Source organism: Myotis yumanensis, unplaced genomic scaffold (genome assembly GCF_028538775.1).
Source record: "Myotis yumanensis isolate MYYU_CA2020_CCGP unplaced genomic scaffold, mMyoYum1.0.hap1 SCAF_2, whole genome shotgun sequence".
In the NCBI taxonomy this organism is placed as follows: Eukaryota; Metazoa; Chordata; class Mammalia; order Chiroptera; family Vespertilionidae; genus Myotis; species Myotis yumanensis.
The window spans coordinates 73,703,636-73,724,477 of NW_027223753.1; positions in this window are offsets into that span (position 1 = coordinate 73,703,636).

Sequence of the window (20,842 nt, forward strand, 5' to 3'; positions counted from 1 at the left end):
ATACTGGTGACTATTCTCTGGACAAAAGTTGTAATATAGGAAACTCAGATAGTATCATTTCTGTACTAGCTTTCTAGTATTGCCATACAAATTACCTTAAACCTGGTAACTTAAAAAAAGTATTCCCTCATTTCTGAAGGCTAGAAATCCCAAATCTAAGTGTCATCAGAAACATGCTCTCTCTGAATGCTCTAGGGGAGGGTCTTTCTATGCCTTTTCCTAGCTTCTGATGGCTACCTGTAGTCCTTGATGTTCATAGGCTTACAGAAACATCACTCCAATCTTTGCCTCCAGCCTTACATGCCATTCTCCCTGTATGCCTTCATGTCAAAAATTCTCTCTTCTTTCAAAGAAATCAGTAATTTAGCATGACTTCATCTTAACTTGATTACATCTGCAAACACCCCATTTCTCAGGTACTGGAGATTAGAATGCATATATCTTTGGAAGACACAATTCTACCAACTAAAATTCCTTTCCTCCAAATTTTTCTTCTCCATTCTGTGTTTTTGTTGGTTTGATTACTTTCTGGTACCTTAAGCAGTGGATTTTTTTCTAGAATTTATACTTATTATCTCTAATAGGGCCGGTATTATAAGAGCTATTGGGCCATACCTGAAGAGGAACTTCCTTCCCTCACACCTTGTCTATCTATTATCTATCTATTTATCTATCTATCTATTTATCTATCTATCACCTATCATCTACCTATCACCTATCTTTCTGTCTCAGTTGTTCTGGTACTTTCTAGCTGTTGATCATATACTTCCTTCACAATCACGTTTGCTTCATTCTTTAAGAAAAATCAAATTGACAGGAATATAATAAAAAAGAGGGACACTTTCCTATATGTCTATATTTTTGTAGAATTTTTACCTCAAATCTTTAAAAAGAGGATGGGATATAACTAAAAGCACAGATATTTCTTAATGCGTACACACCCCCTCCAGTAACCCCAAACTTTAAAACTGTCACGTATGATTTGGAAGACAGAAAGAAAGCTAAGCAAAAACCTTCTTTATAAATACTCATGATTTTCATAGAATTATTTGATTAAACTCAATTTCTAGATGTACATAAGGGTTATTGTGAGGACAAAATACATTATTTCAGTTACAATGTATGACACATCCAAGCAAAAATAGACCAGAAGTTTTCCTTATGTTGTCATTCCTAGGTTTTCCATGCTTTCACTTCCTCTTAATAAAGTTTGATGGATTAACAAAATTACAAATATATATATATCAAAATAGCTGAGATAAATGGAATCCATACTACATATAACTTGGACTGTCCATTGGTTTTGATTTGGGTTTTTCCCTGAAAGTTGCCTTCAGAATCACTCTTGGATCCTTATGCTACATATAATCAATCAGTACCTTCTCTGTAAATTCTGCCTTCGTAGAGGTACAGCGAGTCTTTTTTTAATTTGAGTATTCAAGCATTAGAAATACAGATTCACTCTTTTTTCTTAATCTCTAGGCACTCAACTTTGCTGTGCCTACAATGTATATAATAGCATGTGCCTTATGCATGATTCTGAGAAATGCAAGAAGAGTTAATTAGAAAATGTCAAGAAAGCTCTCCAAGATCCTTAGAGGGAAGAACATGTGACTACACTGCATCCTTATAATAAAACTAAAATCATTCCCAATCCCATAGCACTTAGAGCGTTTTTACACATTGCTAGTACATTTAAGAAATAAAATTATTGACTCACTGAACTCGAAAGAATCTCAAGAAGTCATATGTTCCATTCTCTGCTTCAGGAAAGACAACAGTTTACCATTCTATATGATGTCCTAACCTTTCTAAGACTTCTAAAGACAAACATTCCAAAACTTGATTTGATCATTTGTTTCTATTTCTTATATTTCCCATGCACACAAAAATATTATTTAAATCTACTTTTTAGAAAATACAATGGAATTCAATTGAAGGAAATATGATTTGAGATACAGACTGGAATTTATTTGTCAAGAATCATTGACACAACTATTTTTACACAACTAAAGTAAATATTGGATATAAGAGAGAGAGAGAGGAGATGGAATTTAATCCTGATATCATGTTGATGTCTCTATTATAAACTTTTTATTTAACATAAATTTCTTATACAATTTTAAAATTTATTTGCTTCACATTTTTGCAAAAGATGTCCATCTGCTCTATCCTGTTTTCAATTACATCTACATTTATTATACAGATAAGAGACTAAAAATCAGAATTTAAAAAGAAGTCATAATTGGAAGTGAGCTAAAAATGAGGCAAAATACTCTCATTAGGATTATAGTATTACCAGAAATATTTATAAATGACTCACTAATCCACTTTGTACTGTAGCTTGGGATTCAGAATAATATATACACTGGCCAAATGGATTTATTTAAGGAAAGGATATGTTCATCACAGCTTAACCTACAAACATACATTATCTCAGGTGATATACATCTGAAAAACAATGTACAGTTTGAATAATTTTATTTTTATAATTTTTTAGTAAAAGCTGAAGTATTTATATAATCTAAAGAAAAACCAGAGTATTACTATTATTTTCATAAATTAAAAAAAAACAATGAGAGTTGTTCAGTAGTTAAGAAACTCATTTGAACATTTTTGGAAAATAGATAATTACCTTCCTCTTTTTAGCAGATGCTTGGTATGTACCTGCACTATGTATGACCAGTTCACTTGAATCTGGTCTCTCATCTACCACTTTCTATTGCTCTTTTCTTTGCCAGTTTCATAATACCTCTGCACTCCATTTGACCTTGAGCCTGTAGAATTTAAAATGTATAATTTAAACAAGGAGAGATGTCAACCAGACATTTGCAAAGAACTTCAAAAAATTTTAATTAAACAAAAATTATGGACAGTCTTACAATCCTATACCACTAGCTTGCACTTTGGGCTACCAGAATCTTGTTAGAAAAAATACCATTGTCACACACTTTTACGTAACAAACTATATTCAAGACTCAGTAATAGCTATTGCTTATAAACAGTTTGATATAAAAACTACAATGCTATAATATCTCCACAAATAAAGACATTTTTCAGAGTTTATGCTAACAAAATATGACCTTAAGTGGAACGTTTGATCCCAACTCTTTGCCTTTTATGCCTAGTTTGGATGTAAGGACATTAATTTAGAGGATCCAGACATTTATTTAATTATTTCCATGCACCCAAATTCTCTAGACAAAGCACACATTGGAGAAAAAAATAAATGAAATAATTAGAAGCAGCAGGTCAACAGAAATGCATTGTATGTGATTTTTTTCCGATGATTTGGAACTGACTTTTTGCCCAAAAGGACATCAAAACTAAAGTCAAGCTTTTTTTTTCAGTAGCAGTGATTTAAACAAACATGTGCTGAGACTTATTTTTAGACATAAAGGTACACAGACAGGGGTTTTATTCAGGATTGCTATTAAATAAACTCCCCTCAGGGCCTTGTAAAAGATGGTATTTGAATTATAAGTAGACATATCCTATTTTCCACATTCTGCAAGCCATGGAAGATTTCTCATTGCCTAGATTGTGGCCAGGGAACTGCCCCCTTTTGTATTTGTTGAGCCTTGTCTCTACAGTAATTATGAGTTTCAGGGATCATTAAAAGTCAAAAAAAATTTTTGTACATAAGACTGCTTTTGAAGCTCTGTGGCTGATCAAAAACATGTTCTAAAAGGCTTTTGATGTATACATGCCTCATTAAGTAAAGGTCAAAATTGGACAATGTCCTGTTAATTTCCTTTTGCTGGAAAAATCAATATCTGCATCAACATTCATTAAATTTGACAGAGCTAAGAAAGTTAGATGTGAAATGTAAATCAATACTTATTCCTGATAGGATTAACTTGCTGTATAGGGAGTATAAAACATCAATTCTTTATACCTATTGTTCAACCCAATACTCCACTCTGGCTTTAGGCAGGCTGCTTTTTGCCTGTTTGGCCTTCAATTCTAATCTAGCTTGGGGTTTTTGTTGGCTGGAGCTGAATATTAGCCTTGAACAAATTTTTCATGTTGTTAATGTATATTCAATGCAATCTTTCCTTTGTATTATTGTTTGCCACTTGTTAAGATTAAATCATGCCCCACCACCACCACCACAAAAAAAAATCTAGGTATTTTAAAGTTTTAGGATCTGTTTTATTTCCACATGAAATTTGTAGCTTAAAATGTTTCATTTCCCCCCGTAAGAATCACCAAACCCCAGAACAAATAGTTTAGAAAAGCCGGTTTTATTTATACAAATATCTATGAGTTGTTTGGTCTGTTGTCATTATTGTTATCTTAGAGATTGTAAACTATACAATTATGCATTTGCATGAATCCTCTCTTATGTTAGCTGACACTGGTGTTCATAATTACTAGTATAACTATGTGCTGTTACAAGATTCTGAGACCCCTTTTGAAACGAAGACTGTTAAGTGATGTGCATTCTAGTTGCAGTGTTGTGTGGATTTTGTTACCTTTTGTTTATTTTAATAGAAAATGTGTATATGGCAGCCATCAATCCCCCACTTTAGTACTAAATAAGGACCTCTGGGTATGGTACCTTTGTCTGGAAGGCTGAACAAGAAATGACTGCTCTTTTCCTTCAAACACGTTATCAACAGAGGACAGATGTCAGCCAGCACTGTAACCTCCTGGGTCCTCTTCATTTACTGGTTCTTTGGACACCTCGGAATTTCTCTGTACTATCAGAACTAGACTTGGTTTGCAATAGGACAGAATTCAAACCAGAGAGAACTGGACTGCAGGGGTTGTGCGGACTCATCACGTTGAAGGTGGTTATCTAGAAAGATTATAGTAGAAGCTAAAAGGAAGCACCAGTCGTAGCCTATAGAAAGAAGGATGCTGATGATTGTAGAAGTCAGTGCAATCATTTTGAAGAATATATAGGTTTCTATCACTTTCCTGCTTTAAAACTTTCAATACGTTCTTAGGCAATTAAAATAAACTGCCCATTTCTTAACTTGCTGTCTAAAGTTCGAGGTAATTCGATCCCATGTCTCCTTCTCTACACTTTTCTTCTAACACTTTATGCATAAATTTCTGCATGTTTAGTCTTGTTTCTGTCCCTGAAACATGCCAAGGCCCAGAGACTTTGCATTTGTTCTTTCTCCTGTCTGAAACACACTTCCTTAGGACTTTGCATGGCTGACTCTCTCATCACCTGGGTCTTGGCTTAAGTTTCATCTCCACACAGACCTCTTTTGTGATCTACCCTAGGGGCGGTCATCTCCTCACCGTGGATGTGTCTTATGTTATTACTGTTATTTTCTTCACGGCACTTATCAGCATTTGAAATGATTCATTTTGTTTATTAATATTTACATACCTTCTCACTAGATTATAAACTCCAATTGTTAGAGATTTTGTAACTAGAACAGAGCTTGACATAACAAGCACTTAAAGTATCTTTATTGTTTAATAAAGGAATTAACAGGCAAAAGTCAGGTCTCCTGTCCAGCGGAGAAATATGGATACTATGTGGGTCCAAAAGGCAGAAATTCAGTCAAAGGAGGCGGAAAGAGGGAGCCACCAGCCCCAACTTGGAGTGAAATGGAACCCCACATTTAGGTTGTAATTGTAGTTCAGTTAACAGAGTCCTATCTAGTTCCCTGTGATAGACTCCTTGTCTTGGGAGGAAAATCTCTGAGGACAAGAGGCTACACTGGTTTCCTAATTTCAGCTTTGTGCTTCCACCACTTCTCTGCTCTTCTAACAGACTCACCTGGCTCCATGCTCTGTTGTGCAGCCCAGAGACTGACAACTCCCCACAGGCTCTCTGAGACCTCCACCTGCCAGTCCATCTTTTGGGACTTCTGCCTACTGCTGGCTTCTAGATGCTGATTAATCCCCAGTAACAAGGTCTGCCTCCTTCTATATACCATCTCCTATGACATTCTCACAAGATGCCTGATGAGAACTATCCAGTTCCCAAGGTTACAGGTCAGCCTGGTTTTGTCCACACACTTAAGCAAAGAGCTTCCCAAGTTCCACTTGATAGGATCATACCTGATCTGAGAAGCCTATTCTTTTGAGCCTTGGCATCAGTGCCTTCACAAATCTCTATTTTAGACATGAGAAATGAGAACTTATCAATAATACCACTTGGCACACTTGAAAAGTCAGATCTGTCCCATTTGGATTATAATTTCTAGAATAATCTGAGTATACTTCTTCTACAAATATGATAAAATCAGAAGCAAATCTATAAAATTGAGATGCTTAAACTTCAAGGCCTCCTTTTACATAAGACCTTTTCATGGTCTCGAGAAAGGGCCTAAAATTTGTTAACATGGTCACATATTCATATAAAATATAGTATTTCCCTTCTGAATCCCCTTCTACCACATTTATCCTCATGTTAGTTGATGTTGGGGTAATATTGAGCATTTTGGGGGAGTGTCGCTAAGAAGATGTTAATTTAGGAATGCATTTATGGTGATTTACTGGGATATATTTATGTAGTCTGTAATTTTTAGGTATACTGAAGATAGATAGCCATCTTGATAATGCCTCAAGTTTTCTTCCAAGTGAGATATGCTCATTGGCTATTTGATACTGATCCCAATACTTTTTACCCTAAGGAAACAATGGTGATACTAATCTTGGTCTTGTTTTGGAAAGGTGGCGGCTACTGATGTGAATGGTTTTGTGGGTAGTGGGACCCACATGGTGGATGATGAACTTGTATTTGACTGTCATTGTGTGTCTTTTTATTAGCTGCCCATGGAAGTTCAAAGATAGAAGTATGAGATATAGAGGCTTTTAATAAATTTTCTGTAAAAATTCATTATTTTTTCATAGACTACTGCCTAATGTATGAACTATGAAACCACCGGGCAGTGATTTCTTAATAAACTTTGTAAAATCATGCGTGTTTATGAGAGACTACTGTCTCCTTCAATAATCAAATTTGAACTATGAAGTATGAAGACAAGTTTTTTTAAGGTTTTAAGATGTGCGGCATCCTGCCCCATTGCCCTTCAGAGAGTCTGTATCAAATTGATCTCATCCATCTTAAATGTTCTCATTTTTTGACAATATGACAATTGAATAGAAGAAAATTGGTATATTTGTTCTCTATTTTTTGATTAGTGCTATGACTGCAAGTGTTTTGGGTTGTTTTTTGGGGTTTTTTTTTATCAAAATAACACACTAGGCAGACTTGATTTGTGGTTTCATTATTGATGTTGGGCAAGAGAGAAGACAAAGAAGTGAGTAATGTGCTGCTGGGTGTATCTTTGATTGAGGCTTGATTAGGGCGGTGGGAGCACAGAGATTTTATAGCCTGATGGCTCTCTGCAGCAGCAGCTGGGCGTGGGGTCAGTTTTGAGTTGAAGCATGTCTCTGTCAGGACGCTGGCTTTCACAGCTGGTACTAATCGGGGCTGTGCAGCCTGGGCTCAGCAGATGGGGTGAAGAACAGACAGCACTTTCACTTGGCCAATTTACTCCAAGCCAGGAGTGCAGGCTGGTGTCCCCCTGCTGACCCAGGCTATGCTTGCCCTTTGGCTCATCAGAATATCTATGTCTCCTGAGCTGTCAGGTTCACATCTTCCAAGATCATTATTTCATTAAAAACATTCTACAGGAAGATGTGAGTTTTCTTTCTACTGCACTGACAGGCTTCAATGGCTTTGAGCCTTCGGCAAAATGCTGAAATTCTGAATTTAGTACGAAAGATCACTCAGGACTAAGTATTTTACAAATGAAAGTCTTTGTTTTCCATGTTAATCTTTGACTTACAGCGAGCAATGCTCCAGGAAATAAGATTTTATATTTTAAAACAGTATAATGGCCTTGCATCTTGGTGGAGAAGTTGGAGATAGGAAAAAGGGAGAGAGGCAGAGAGGGAGATAGACAGAGATTAATGGAAGGAAAAGAATCCAAAGGAAACAAAAAAGCATGCAAGGGTGAGGAGCATTTGGAAAATGAGAGGAGTTGACAAGGAATACAGAATGCTTTTTATTTTTATTTTATTTTGAGAGATGAGAGAGAGAGAGAGAGAGAGAGAGAGAAAGATCTGTAGTTCCACTTATTTATTTATTCACTTATTATTGTATGTGCCCTGACACAGGGGATCAAACTGGCAACCTTGGCATATCCTGATGATGCACTAACCAAATGAGCTACCAAGCCTAGACTCAGAATGTTGGGTTTTTTTAACTCAAGTACAGATGAAACTAAGGTAGAAAAATTATAACTTTTTTGCCAATTCTAATATAGTAGTCCCTCTTAATCTGGGGTTTCACTTTCTGCAGTCTGAAAATATTAAATAGAAAATTTCAGAAATAAGCAATTTATAGGTTTTAAGTTGCATGCTATTCCCAGTAGTGTGATGAAATATCTTGCGGTTCCTCCCTATCCCACCCAGGTCATGAATTATCTTTTGGGCCAGCATCTCCACACTATAGATGCTCCCTACCCACTGCCTTAGTTAGAAGCCATCTCAGTTATCAGATTGCTTATCAGATTAACCACATTAACGTAACTTTTATTACAGTATATTGTTATACTTATTCTTTTATTATAATTGTTGCTACTATCTTATGGTGTCTAATTTATAAATTAAACTTTATCCTAGGTATGTATGTAGAGGAAAAAACATAGTATATATAGGGTTCTGCACTATCCACAGTGTAGGCATCCACTAAAGGATCTTGGAACATATGCCCTGCAGACATGGGGGGATCACTGTACATATTTAATAGAAACACTTATATCTGGTCCTTTTTTTAGGAGATACAACTTTTTAAATAAAATAAAAGAACATACTCTAAAGCAGTGGTTCTCAACCTACCTAATGCCGCGATCCTTTAATACAGCTCCTCATGTTGTGGCGACCCCCAACCATAAAATTACTTTCGTTGCTACTTCATAACTGTAATTTTGCTACTGTTATGAATCGTAACGTAAATATCTGATATGCAGCATGTATTTTCATTGTTACAAATTGAACATAATTAAAGCATAGTGATTAACACAAAAACAATATGTAATTATATATGTGTTTTCCGATGGTCTTAGGCGACCCCTGTGAAAGGGTCATTTGACCCCCAAAGGGGTCCCGACCCACAGATTGGCGACCCACAGGTTGAGAACCGCTGCTCTAAAGAAACAAGTAGTTCTGCTATTGAAATATAAACTTAATGAGCCCAGCAGGTGTGGTTCAGTTGGTTGAACATTGTCCTATGCACCAAGAAGTCACTGGTTTGATTCCTGGTCAGGACACATGCCTGGGTTTCAGGTTCAATCCTCCATGGGGGGCATGCAGGAAGGAACCCATCAATGTTTCGCTCTCACCTCCATATTTCTCTCTCTCCCTCTCCCTTCTTCTCTCTCTAAAACAAATAAAAAATATTTTAAAAAGAAATATGAACTGACTGAAACAGAGGTTCATATTCCAGGCCCGTTATCATGGTGGCTTTTATTTCATTTCCAGTGAAAAAAGCAAAGCGTATTTCCTCCCCTGTTCTACCTTCTCACATGATCCTGTGGGATAAAAAAAACAAAACTGAAGATTAATGAGTTCTTAATGACCTAGTTACCTCTTAATTATTGAGACAACATGTGCTAATAATTATCAGCCTCTCCAAATGAAGGTTTCAAATATGTGCCAAGAGAATATGCATTTTATTCACCCTAACAAATATGTCAATTAAAAAATGGCAACAATAAAATGTGGGACAGCAACCATATTGTGCTTATGTTGGGAGCCTTCAGAAAAAAAAGTCTACCTTTTTGGGAAATTTAGAAAATCCAGGGAGCGAGCAGGGGGTTCTTCCCATGAGCCTTGTGATAGAATGCCATGCTCCACGGGACTAAGAAGAAAATAATATGCACTTTTTAAATGGTAGCACTTTTAATTCCATATTGGTTGTTCAATAGCTACCAGTAACCCTGGGATGATTGTGTTTTTGACATTGCAAAAGATAGTATATACCTTTTTTTTTTTTGGTGTGTGTTTCCAACTTCTTGTTCTTTGCTTTAGGCCATTTGAAATTGGATATGGGGGAAATTGTGATGTTCTTTCCATTATTGTAAAATGAATTCTTGGAGAGCTTGAGGGACTCTGTTCACAATTGTTAATGAGGCTTTATTAACCCAGGACACCGCCCTATGAAATAACAGCATAGTAAAATAGATGTCCTCCCAGGACTCACTTGTTCTATTAATAGTGCAGCAGGGACTTGTGCAAGGCTCGGGGGAGTGAAAGTGACCAGGTGAATAGGCTATGAGGCGTTTCCTTCTACATCAACAGTTCACGTCTGGCTTAAGTCAATCTGGCCCCAGTTGTCCATCACAGGTATTAAGCCAATCCTCATAGATTTATTTTCTGCTAAAGCTGGCGGCCTTTCTTTATAATCAAGTTAATTTTACTTCCACATCTATAAGTTCATAGATGTTTCATTGGGAAAATAATGTAATTTCGCTACTTTTAAGAACTTAGGTTTTGAAAACAAAGGTACAAAATGAGTATCTATTATGATATAGTGTATCAGTTTTTATGGTTTTGAACTTGAGACACAGTCCTGTTTTTTTTTTGTTTCTAAAATTTTAGAAAGGTCATAGAAAGCCCAAGAAAAGGGAAATGAGTGCTAAACAGTATTTGAGCAATGAATGGCTTTGAGGAGGAAGACTGTGAAGGAGAAGATTCACTGGAAGCAGGTAGAGAAAAGCTGACACCCGACGAGGGTAGACACAGCTGTGAGGAGGCACAGTCACAGAGGTACAGACAACACAATGTGCACATGCGATTCTCAACATCCTGAGTCCTCACAGAAACTGTATTATACTTCCTTGGAGGTTTTCAAGACAAAGATTCTTTTTCCTCTTTCTCACCCATCCCACCCCAATACAGCTAAATTGAAAAGAACAGCGATGGTAAACGGGCAACTACCATTCTGGTTCCAGTATTGGCTCCTCCCAGGCTGAATTTTCTTTACCATATCTGGTGTTTGTCTCCCTTTTGCCCTCTGTTGACCTGGGTCTTAGCTACAGTCAAGGTCTGCTCTGAGAGGCAGAGAGAGCCTGTTAACTCACAATGGTTTACTGGTAAACAAACAGACATTGAAGGAGTATGGAGCAATTTGCAGTCTCTGCCATCTAGAAAGAATTTGAATTGGTGACCAATTTCGGTGCAGGGATTTCTCTCTGTGTTTAAATATCATTTATCCTGAGAAGTGCACATTACTGAAATGAACAGGAGACCCCATTGGGACTTAATTAGGGAAGGCTGAACTGGGAAGTGACAGTTTCCATGCTGTTTTGGACCTGTGCTGGAGCCCTTGTTTCTATCTCCTATAGTATTACAATTAATATCCTGTATCTAGTTTTAATAGAGGCAGTAACTCTAGTAAGACATATTATTGCTTCTTGGCCCAAAGAGAAATGTTCATATATTTCTCTCCTTGCTGTTATCTGTCAAGCCGACTGGCTTCGTCTGCACCCTGAGACATTACACATTCAGGAAAGCAGTTGTTTCCATATGTCTAGGGGGAAAGCTATCATTTTTCAGAAAGGCATGAGGTAGCCATTATAGCATTCCCAGTACATACCACTGATGTGAGAAGTGGAACTTCTATAACCTACAGTTTGTATTTATTTCATTGGGAGGCAGAGTTATAAAGCTGCTTCCTGACATACAGCAACAGCTGCTAAGCATCTGTCCACTATCTTATGAAAGAATTTGAAGGGAGCAAGAAAAAATTGGTTAAGGATTGCTACTAGAAAACCAAACAGTCACCTGAAAAGTAAATTAATGACAAATTTCTCAGTAGTCTATTTTTAATTTACTTACCAACAACAGTAGAGAATAAACATTCTATTGCTTTTGTTTTTAACTAACTTTTTATTGACACTGCTTTCTCCAGGCTACTTTCACATCTTTTATTCACGATTCTAGCTCAGACACAACTAATTTATGTAGCCCATTTGGACCATAACAACTTCAGTGCTAAGTGGTAAATAATTTTTTTTTCTATGTTACATACAGTCTATTTAAATATAATTGTTTCCTGTATCATTTTTTTTATTAATAGACTTTATTTTTAAGGACAGCTTTAGGTTTACAGAATAATTGAGCCAAAAGTACAGAGTGTTCCCATATACCATTCTCAACACCACTTCCTCGGACAGTTTTCCCTATTAGTAACATCTAACGTGGTACATTTGTTACATATGAGGAGCCAATACTTTTATGTTATTATTAACTAAAGTTTATGATTTATTAGGGTTCACTCTGTACATTGTACATTCTATGGGTTTTGACAAACGTAAAATGGCACATAGCCACCATTACAGCATCTTAGAGAGAATAATTTCACCACCCTAAGAATCCCTTTCATTCCCTTCACTTTTCCATAGAACCCCTCGTAGCCGCAGGTCTTTTTACTATTTACACAGTTTTGCCTTTTTCAGAATGTCATATAGTTGGAATCATCCAGTATGCAGCTTTGTTAATATACATTTGAGTTTCCTTTGTTTCTTTTGGTAAGTTGATAGCTCATTTGTTTTTATCATTGAATAATATTCTATTTTATAGATGTACTTCAGTTTGTTTATCCATTTACTGATTGAAAGCTTTTAAGTTTGGGCAATTATGAATAAGGTGCTCTAAAAATTTAATTTGTGTGAAGGTTTTTGTGTGGACATAAGTTTTTGACTCATCTGGGTAAATACCAAGTAGCGTGACTGCTGGGTTATATGATAAATATATGTTTAACTTCATTTAAAAATGGCCAAATTGTCTTTCAATGCTGTTGTATCATTTTTCATTCCCAACAGCAATGAATGAAATAGTGGTATATCATTGTGGTTTTAATTTGCAATCCCCTAATAATGTGTGATGTTGAGCATCTTTCTAAATGCTTATTTTCATCTGTCTATATCTTTTTTGGGGAAGTCTCTACTCAGAACTTTTGCCCATTTTTAAATCACACTGTTAATTTTCTTATTACTGAGTTTTAAAAGTTCTTTGTATATTAGGGATACCTGTCTTTTATTAATTATACTAGAGGCCCGGTGCACAAAAATTTGTGCACTCGGAGTGGGGGGAGGTCCCTCAGCCCGGCCTGTGCCCTCTCGCAGCCTGGGACCCTCGGGGGATGACCACCTGCTGGCTTAGGCCTGCTCCCTGAGGGATTGGGCTTAAGATGGCAATCAGACATCCCTCTGGCAGCCTGGCAGCCCTCGGGGGATGTCCACTTGTCAGCAGGGAGCAGACCTAAGCTGCAGTTGGACATCCTTAGCACTACTGAGGAGGCAGGAGAGGCTCCCACCACCAGCTCTGTACTGGCAGCCATCAGCCTGGCTTGTGGCTGAGCAAAGCTCCCCCATGTGGGAGCGCACTGACCACCAGGGGGCAGCTCCTGCATTGAGCGTCTGCCCCCTGGTGGTCAGTGTGTGTCATAGTGACCGGTCATTCCCAGTCTTTCTGTTGTTAGGGTCAATTTGCATATTACCCTTTTACTATATAGGATAGAGGCCTGGTGCCCGGGTGGGGGCCAGCTGGTTTACCCTGAAGGGTGTCCCGGATCAGGGTGGGGATCCCGCTTGGGTGCCTGGCCAGCCTGGGTGAGGGGCTGATGGCTGTTTTCAGCTGGTCACACACCCTTCAAGGTGGGAGTCCCCACTTGGGGTGCCTGGCCAGTCTGGATGAGGGGCTGAGGGTTCTCAGACTGGCCAAGCCCGCCAGTGACTGAAGCTCCCAGCCTCTCCTTTTTTTCTTTTTTTTTTATTCTGGGATTTATTTACCTTCTATAATTGAAACTTTGTTGCTGCTCCAGCTCCGAGGCCATGGCCTGCTGAAAACAGGTATCTGGGGTTTGTTTAGCTTCTATAATTGCAACTTTGTTGCTTAGAGTGGAACTCAGAGCTGGGCAGCGGCAGGTGGGGAACCTTGGCTTCCTCCATCACTGGAGCAAGCAAGCCTCCTGCTTGCTTCAGCTGCGTGGCTGCCAGCCGCCATCTTTGTTGGCGGTTAATTTGCGTATCTCTCTGATTATCCAATGGGAAGCATAGCGGAGGTATAGTTAATTTCAATATTTGTCTATAATTAGATAGGATATTTTGCAAATATTTTTTCTCCCACGGTTTCTAGTCTTTTGATTCTTTTAATGATATTACTTTTAAAAATGCATGCAACACTGCTTACTCTAAGAATATTATGGACTTAAGAACATGCTTATAATGTTGATTTTAACCTTTAAGTTGTAAGGAAGCAAGGGTTTCTATTTCCTGTACTTAGCACACACAAAGAATATTCAGGAGTTCTGGACTATCTTATCTAATAAAGAGGGAACATGCTAATTGACTCTCACGCCGTTGCAAAGTTGGTGGTGCCCACAGACAATAAGGAGGGAATATGCTAATTGACTGTCACACCCTCAAAGATGGCAGCACCCACAGCCACAAGATGGCAGCACCTAGTCCACTCAGCCCCGCTGGGGCGGCAGGCGCGTGGCAAGGCCGGGCCCATATCCAGGTGGGCCTGGCCACTCCATATGCCTGCCTCCAGTGTCCCCCAGTCTCCTTGCCCCCCAGCTGCTCTGGGCTGGCCCGAGGTGCAGGCAAGCCTCAGATGGTGGCTGCCCAGCTTCCCAGGGCCGCCCGAGGTGCAGGTAACCAGGGATGGCCAAAGCTTGCGCTGCTGGCAGTGGCAGCAGCAGAGGTGTGATGGGGTGTCACCTTCCCCTGATCACTGGGTCGTCTCCTGACCCTAAGGGCTACAGAACTGTGAGAGAGGGCAGGCCAGGCTGAGGGACCCCCCTCCAGTGCATGAATTTTCATGCACCAGGCCTCTAGTATATGATAAAAAAAACTATCTGATTTAATGAAATTGGGATGTTTCTTTAATCTCCTTGGAATACATGGAGGAAGAATGATAATTCAGGCTAAAAGTTAAGGGTTAAAGGAGATTACTCTAATGTCCTTTAAGGATCATTCTAACACTAATGTCCTGTGAAGACCGAGGATTTTTAATTACTCAATAAATCAATAAATATTTACTCATTATTTATTAAGTACCAGGAACTGTTCTAGGCACTGAGTGCCAGAGATATAGAAATGAAACACACAGAAATGGTCTTTATCCACATACACCTTACATTCTATTTCTAGAAGAGTGCAAGTGTGTGTGTATGAGGGGCGGAAACAAGGTAAATAAACAACACAATTGGTAATTTAGTCACAATTTTTTTAAAGAGTCTTGAAGAGGTGAAGAATGTTATGAGATTATATATGAGATGATTTGTGAAGGATGAATAAATAGTTGAAAAAGGGAAAAATAGCCAATCAGGAGTGAGTATGCAAATTAACCCAACAAAGATGGCAGGCCTGTGGGCAGCGCGCATTCATGCAGGTGCCGAGCAGCCAAGGGCAGGGTGGGCAGAGAGAGGGTGGCTTGGGGGGGTTGGCAGAGCAGGAGAGCAGATGGAGAGTGGACAGCTTGGGGAGCTTGACTCCCTCAGTCACCCCAGCTTCCTCATCACTGCCATGGAGACTAACAGCAAGGAGGAAGAAGTCCCACCCCCACAGAATCAGCCAGAATCAGCCACTGGTCAGATAGCTCTCTGTGGCCAGCACAGTGTCCAGTCCTGTCAGCCCGGCCTGGGGGTGGCTGAGGTTCCCAGTCCTTTTGGTTTCAGTCCTCTTGGTTTCCTGGACCGGAAGTGGAAACCAAGAGTGCGGGGAGCACCAGGAATGCTGATGGCAGATGTGTTGTGGGATCTCAGTGGTTCTCAACCTTCCTAATGCTGTGACCCTTTAATACAGTTCCTCATGTTGTGGTGACCCCCAACCATAAAATTATTTTTGTTGCTACTTCATAACTGTAATTTTGTTACTGTTATGAATCATAATGTAAATATCTGATATGCAGTATGTATTTTCATTGTTGGCAACGCACAGGTTGAGAACCGCTGTGACCTAGACATTAGAGCAAAGTGAGACTGAAACAAGTTACTGTTGCAGGTGGGGGATGGAGGGAAAGCAAAGGTGAGAGACATAAGTAAAGTCAGAGTGTCGAGGAAAAATTAAAAGGAAGATATCCTGCCACTTCTAGGAAATCTCCACCAATGGAGCAAAGAAGAAAAAAAAAGACCTCTATTATTCTGTGAGCACTAAATCATACTGGGTTGGGGTCTCAGACAATTCGCTCATATGATTTCAAAGACAGACAGAAACTCCCGGATTGGAGAGGGCTTCCCTGAGGACTCCCAGATTGGAGAGGGTGCAGTTCAGGCTGAGGGACCCCCCCACACCTGTGCACAAATTTCATGCACCAGGCCCCTAGTTAGTCATCTAACTAAGATAGAAGATTATATCACTATTCATAAAACCTCTACTTCCCGCCCTCACTGCCATGAAAAGAATTGATTTCCTTGTTCCAAGTCTTAGGGCTTGCCATATGACTTGCCTTAATCCATGGCATGTTAACAAATAGGATAGAGTCAAAGGCTGGAAATGTGCTTATGAAGTTAGTTGGGCTTCCCCTATTGTCTTATGGCCTTTCACCAGCCTCAGAGAGCTGCTGATTCAAGGAATATAAAGATATGCACCAACCTGGATCCAACTTGGAGATTGAAACCAAACCAAATCAAGTTCAGTCTAGATTAGCTAGATGCATTGCGAGATGAATGCCACTGGTATTTTATTTATATTTTATGCATCAATAGCTATCTAAGACATGGCTGTGAGCTCACTTAAGAAGATAGTAAAAGTAAAATGGGAAAAGGGACTGGGGAAATCTTGAAGAGTGTCAACCTTTGCTTAGGAAGAAGAGTGGCCAGATAGGAAAGGGAAAGATCAAAAGCTCCTATTGCCACAAAAGTCAAAGAGGCAGGCCTTAGTCAACAGTGAAAACATCTACAAAGTTCAGAAAAGATGATTTAGCATCATGGAAATTATTCATAATATCAACAAGAGTCATGTCAGTGGTGAGAGTGGAAACTATGTAAACTGAAGAATTGTGTAAGTTAAAAATGAAGAAGTAGCTAGCACAGTGCAAATAATCCATGTTAATTTGCTGATTGAAAGTTTTCAGTGATGAGAGAGAAGACACTAGAGCATGAAAAGAAAAGGCATATTCATGAGTACAGTTTTTGAGAATTTTATAGGTGTTGAGATGTAGACCATCAGTTGACAATATAAAGATGGAGGAACTCTCATTTATTATAACTGGTGGAAAAGATGATTAGTGACATGAGGTTGAGGAAATTCCAGTTGGGAGCTTCACTTTTTTCCTTACAAGTACTATAGAAGTACTGAGAGTAAAAAACAAACAAATAAAACAGAACAAAATCCATACTGAGAGAAAAGAAGTAGGGGATTCAAAGCTTACATTGTACAAGAGGCTTAAACCCCCTTGCAATAAATTAGTAAAACTCATTTGTCCTTAAGAGTTCTCACTTAAAATTTTGCAAGTTTTTGGTGTTTTTTTAATCAAAGAAGCATAATAAGCACATTCCTATATGAGTGAAAATATCTGCATTAAATATAAGTGGGATACTTCTGTTTTTCTCTTCACTTCTCTGACTTATCATTGGTTATTTTTCATTGCAAATAAGCACATACGAAACCTTGAGTTGAAAACTTGGCTCTTCTTCCCCTTTCATTATGGAGTGGTACTCCAGATTTCACAATCTCAACTCACAGAATAGGCATATGAAGCTTATGTAGATTCGCAAAGAGGGAATAAAAAGGTGATAGAAGAGGAAGGGAGAGTTTTCCACATTAATACTCTGGATCAGCTGAGTTTTCCTCTACATTAATACTCTTCAGCACTGAGTTTTAACCTTGAAACTCTTCCAGGATTTTCTTTTCATGGGTTTTATGGCCAATTGCCTCCAGATAGGCACACTTCTTTCTACAAATATCCTTTTAAATTTGACAGCCAGGCCATATGTCATGCTGTTTCACTCTGATTTTCAGGCAGAACTCTCCCCAAACTACATTTAATTATGTGGAGCAATTGGCTTGCTAGAGGCTTACAACTCTACCAGAACCCCTGGAATGTATTATGTCTCCCAGATCAGAGGAAGCATGGATGTTAACTAGATCTGCAGCATAGTGTGTAGCTACTCAAAGTATATAAAGATGTGTTCAGAACCATTGTTTCAAGCAGAGTTATGCCATTCTAACTCTAATTACTACAGAATAAACTTGCTACAGAAGAAAATATACCCTACTCTGGAAAGCTATTGGTAGCTTTCTTTGAAAAGGTGAAGGTGAAGGCAGTTCTGCCTCATTGATTGACTATGAGGGATCTCTAATAGAATTTGAATGTGAAAGTTCTTTGGGGCAGAGGCATCAGTCTGAGGCACAGTTAGTACAGATGACCTGGTTTTCTTTATTGCAAGATGTCACCTGTTGCTTTGATGTCATAGTGAATGCCCTGCTTTGCTACCAAGATTCACTCTTGAGCTATGGAGCCCTTATTTCTTCATTGGCTGAAGACTGGTGCTGGCTGACAGTTCACATCTGATTCTTACCCCAGGAATTGCCCTCAGCCAAAAGAAGTAGTTTTACTTAATATTACACCCTCACTCAAGAGGCAAGCCACATGCAATACATCGTCAGTGTGGAATTATAATTCGGGGTTCCCTTGCCTCTATTAGGGACATCTCTGTTGGACCATCTTAGCTTCAGAGCTTCCTGTGAGATCACCTGAGGCCTCTGTTACAATTACATCTAGTTCCAACCTTTCTCTCTGGGCAATCCTGCTTCCTTCATTCTGTTACAGGTGTTTCTGAGCGCACACCCCAATTAATAATCTGAATACAGATTTTCATGTCAGTGTTTGTTACTCAGGAAACCAATTTAAGACACTGAGTGCCAGGAGTGGCCCTAGAACACAAACTCTAAATTAGATTTAGAATTAGATCATCTGACAGCCTGCCAACAACAGGGTCTCTATTACTCCATATAGATAGACTACTGAGAACTCCTGGAAAGTAGTAGCGTATTATAAAAACTTTCACCAGTGGTGAACTAGGATAGGAGATATATATATATATATATATATATATATATATATATATATATATATATTCAGGCATTTGAGAGGTTCCAGGAAGTAGGGTTTATAAGTTTACATGGCTGTTGACTATTACTCGAGGCTATCTGCACTGGAGATGTAAGGATGAGGGAGATTAATCAGTTTAAAGCAGGAGTGATTGCCAGGGGACTTCCTTGACAATATATACAAAGATTCTTATGTAGAAAGAGGTAGGAAAACTGAAGATCAGACTCAGGATGCTATTATGTGAGCAACTATGTCCTAGAGAAAGTTAAATGATAAATCTCAAAAAGTCTGCTATGCCAAGTAAAGGCCCTGACTAGAAAGGAGGGGCAACATGAGACTTGGGATGAAAACGTATGGGTCAATGCATTCAGACTCCTGAATCTTTAGATAGTTCTGAATCCCTTGGGCCTGTAGAAGTGGCCCATTTTTCACGTTCAAGAATAGTGCTGCTTCTTCTTTATTTGAAGACAATGCAAAGACTTCTGCTTTTTGAGACAAGGTGTGCCCCTTCAGTATCTGCCCACAGAGTTCCCCTTGGCCACCAGAAAATTAACTAGAATTAAGTAAGTCAAACATTACCTTGCTGGGAAAATGCTGATCTGCTAGTCCATACTCTGAAGGAACTGAGGATGGAGCTATCATATACCAGGACGAGCCAGGAGAATGCACCCGAGATTGCATTTTCAGAGTGCTTAATCAAAGTGAACATTTCCCCTTAACACAGGGGTGCCAAGAGACAGTGCTAACATGCTTCTAGAATGGCTTTTGGAAGTTTCAAGAAAGTGATGGTCTCAGGAAATAAAATAACGGTCCCATTATTGTTGCTGAGGATGGTAGAAGAAGAGATCAAAAGGCACACAATAGTGGGTAGTGGGTATTCCAGAATGCACTTACACTATACAAGACCAGAGAATCCATCAACTAACTATGTTCCATAGAAGGGCCCACAATATACTCTATTCTCCAAAGCAACAAGGAATGAGCTTCTGAGAGAAGCATCTGCATCCTTGAGAAGACCAGTGGTAGCTGTCCACAGGTTGATATAAAGGAGATACTGTTAAAGAACTAGGCTCTCTTTGTAATGGAGATGATAGAATTTTAAAACAAGAGGCCAGGTAGCAGTGCTTAACTATTATAAACGAGGTGGGTGCAATTATCATAAGGAGCTATGTGGTTAGAGTGGCAGTCATGGAAACCTGAACAGCAGAAAGCTATAAATATGGTTATCAGAATATAACTTTTCTGAGGGCAAAGGGGATGGTCAGCTAGTATGAGTATTACTCAGTATATACAATCAAAAGAAATAAAGAAAGGGTGATCAGGAGACTAAGGGCAGCCATTCTAATAAAAATATTGAGATCCCTTGCCTTCTATAACTTAGTCTTTACATCAATAGCCCATTGGCTGAAAGAGAGGCCAGCTCCCAGGAGTATGGGTTCCAGACTGTCTCCAAGTAACCATACACTAGGAAAAGAGAAATGACTGATTATTTTGAAAAAATGGTGAACTATGGGGATTCTAGGTAATAAATAGAGTCCTGGCTCAGGTTCGAGTCACAGGAAATTCCCTGAGTCCACAGACACACCCAGTACTCATATATATATAATAAGTACGTTTATATTTGGTAATTGGCAGAGCCATTGTACTAACCTTTTGGTCTATAGAGTAAAATCTGCCACAGTGGGGAAGGCCAATATAAAGCCTCTAAACCGAACTCCCTTCTTTGCCCACACAAGTCAAAACAGTGCATAAAAAGACGCAATACACATGGGAGAGATTACTGCCACCCTTAGTGACC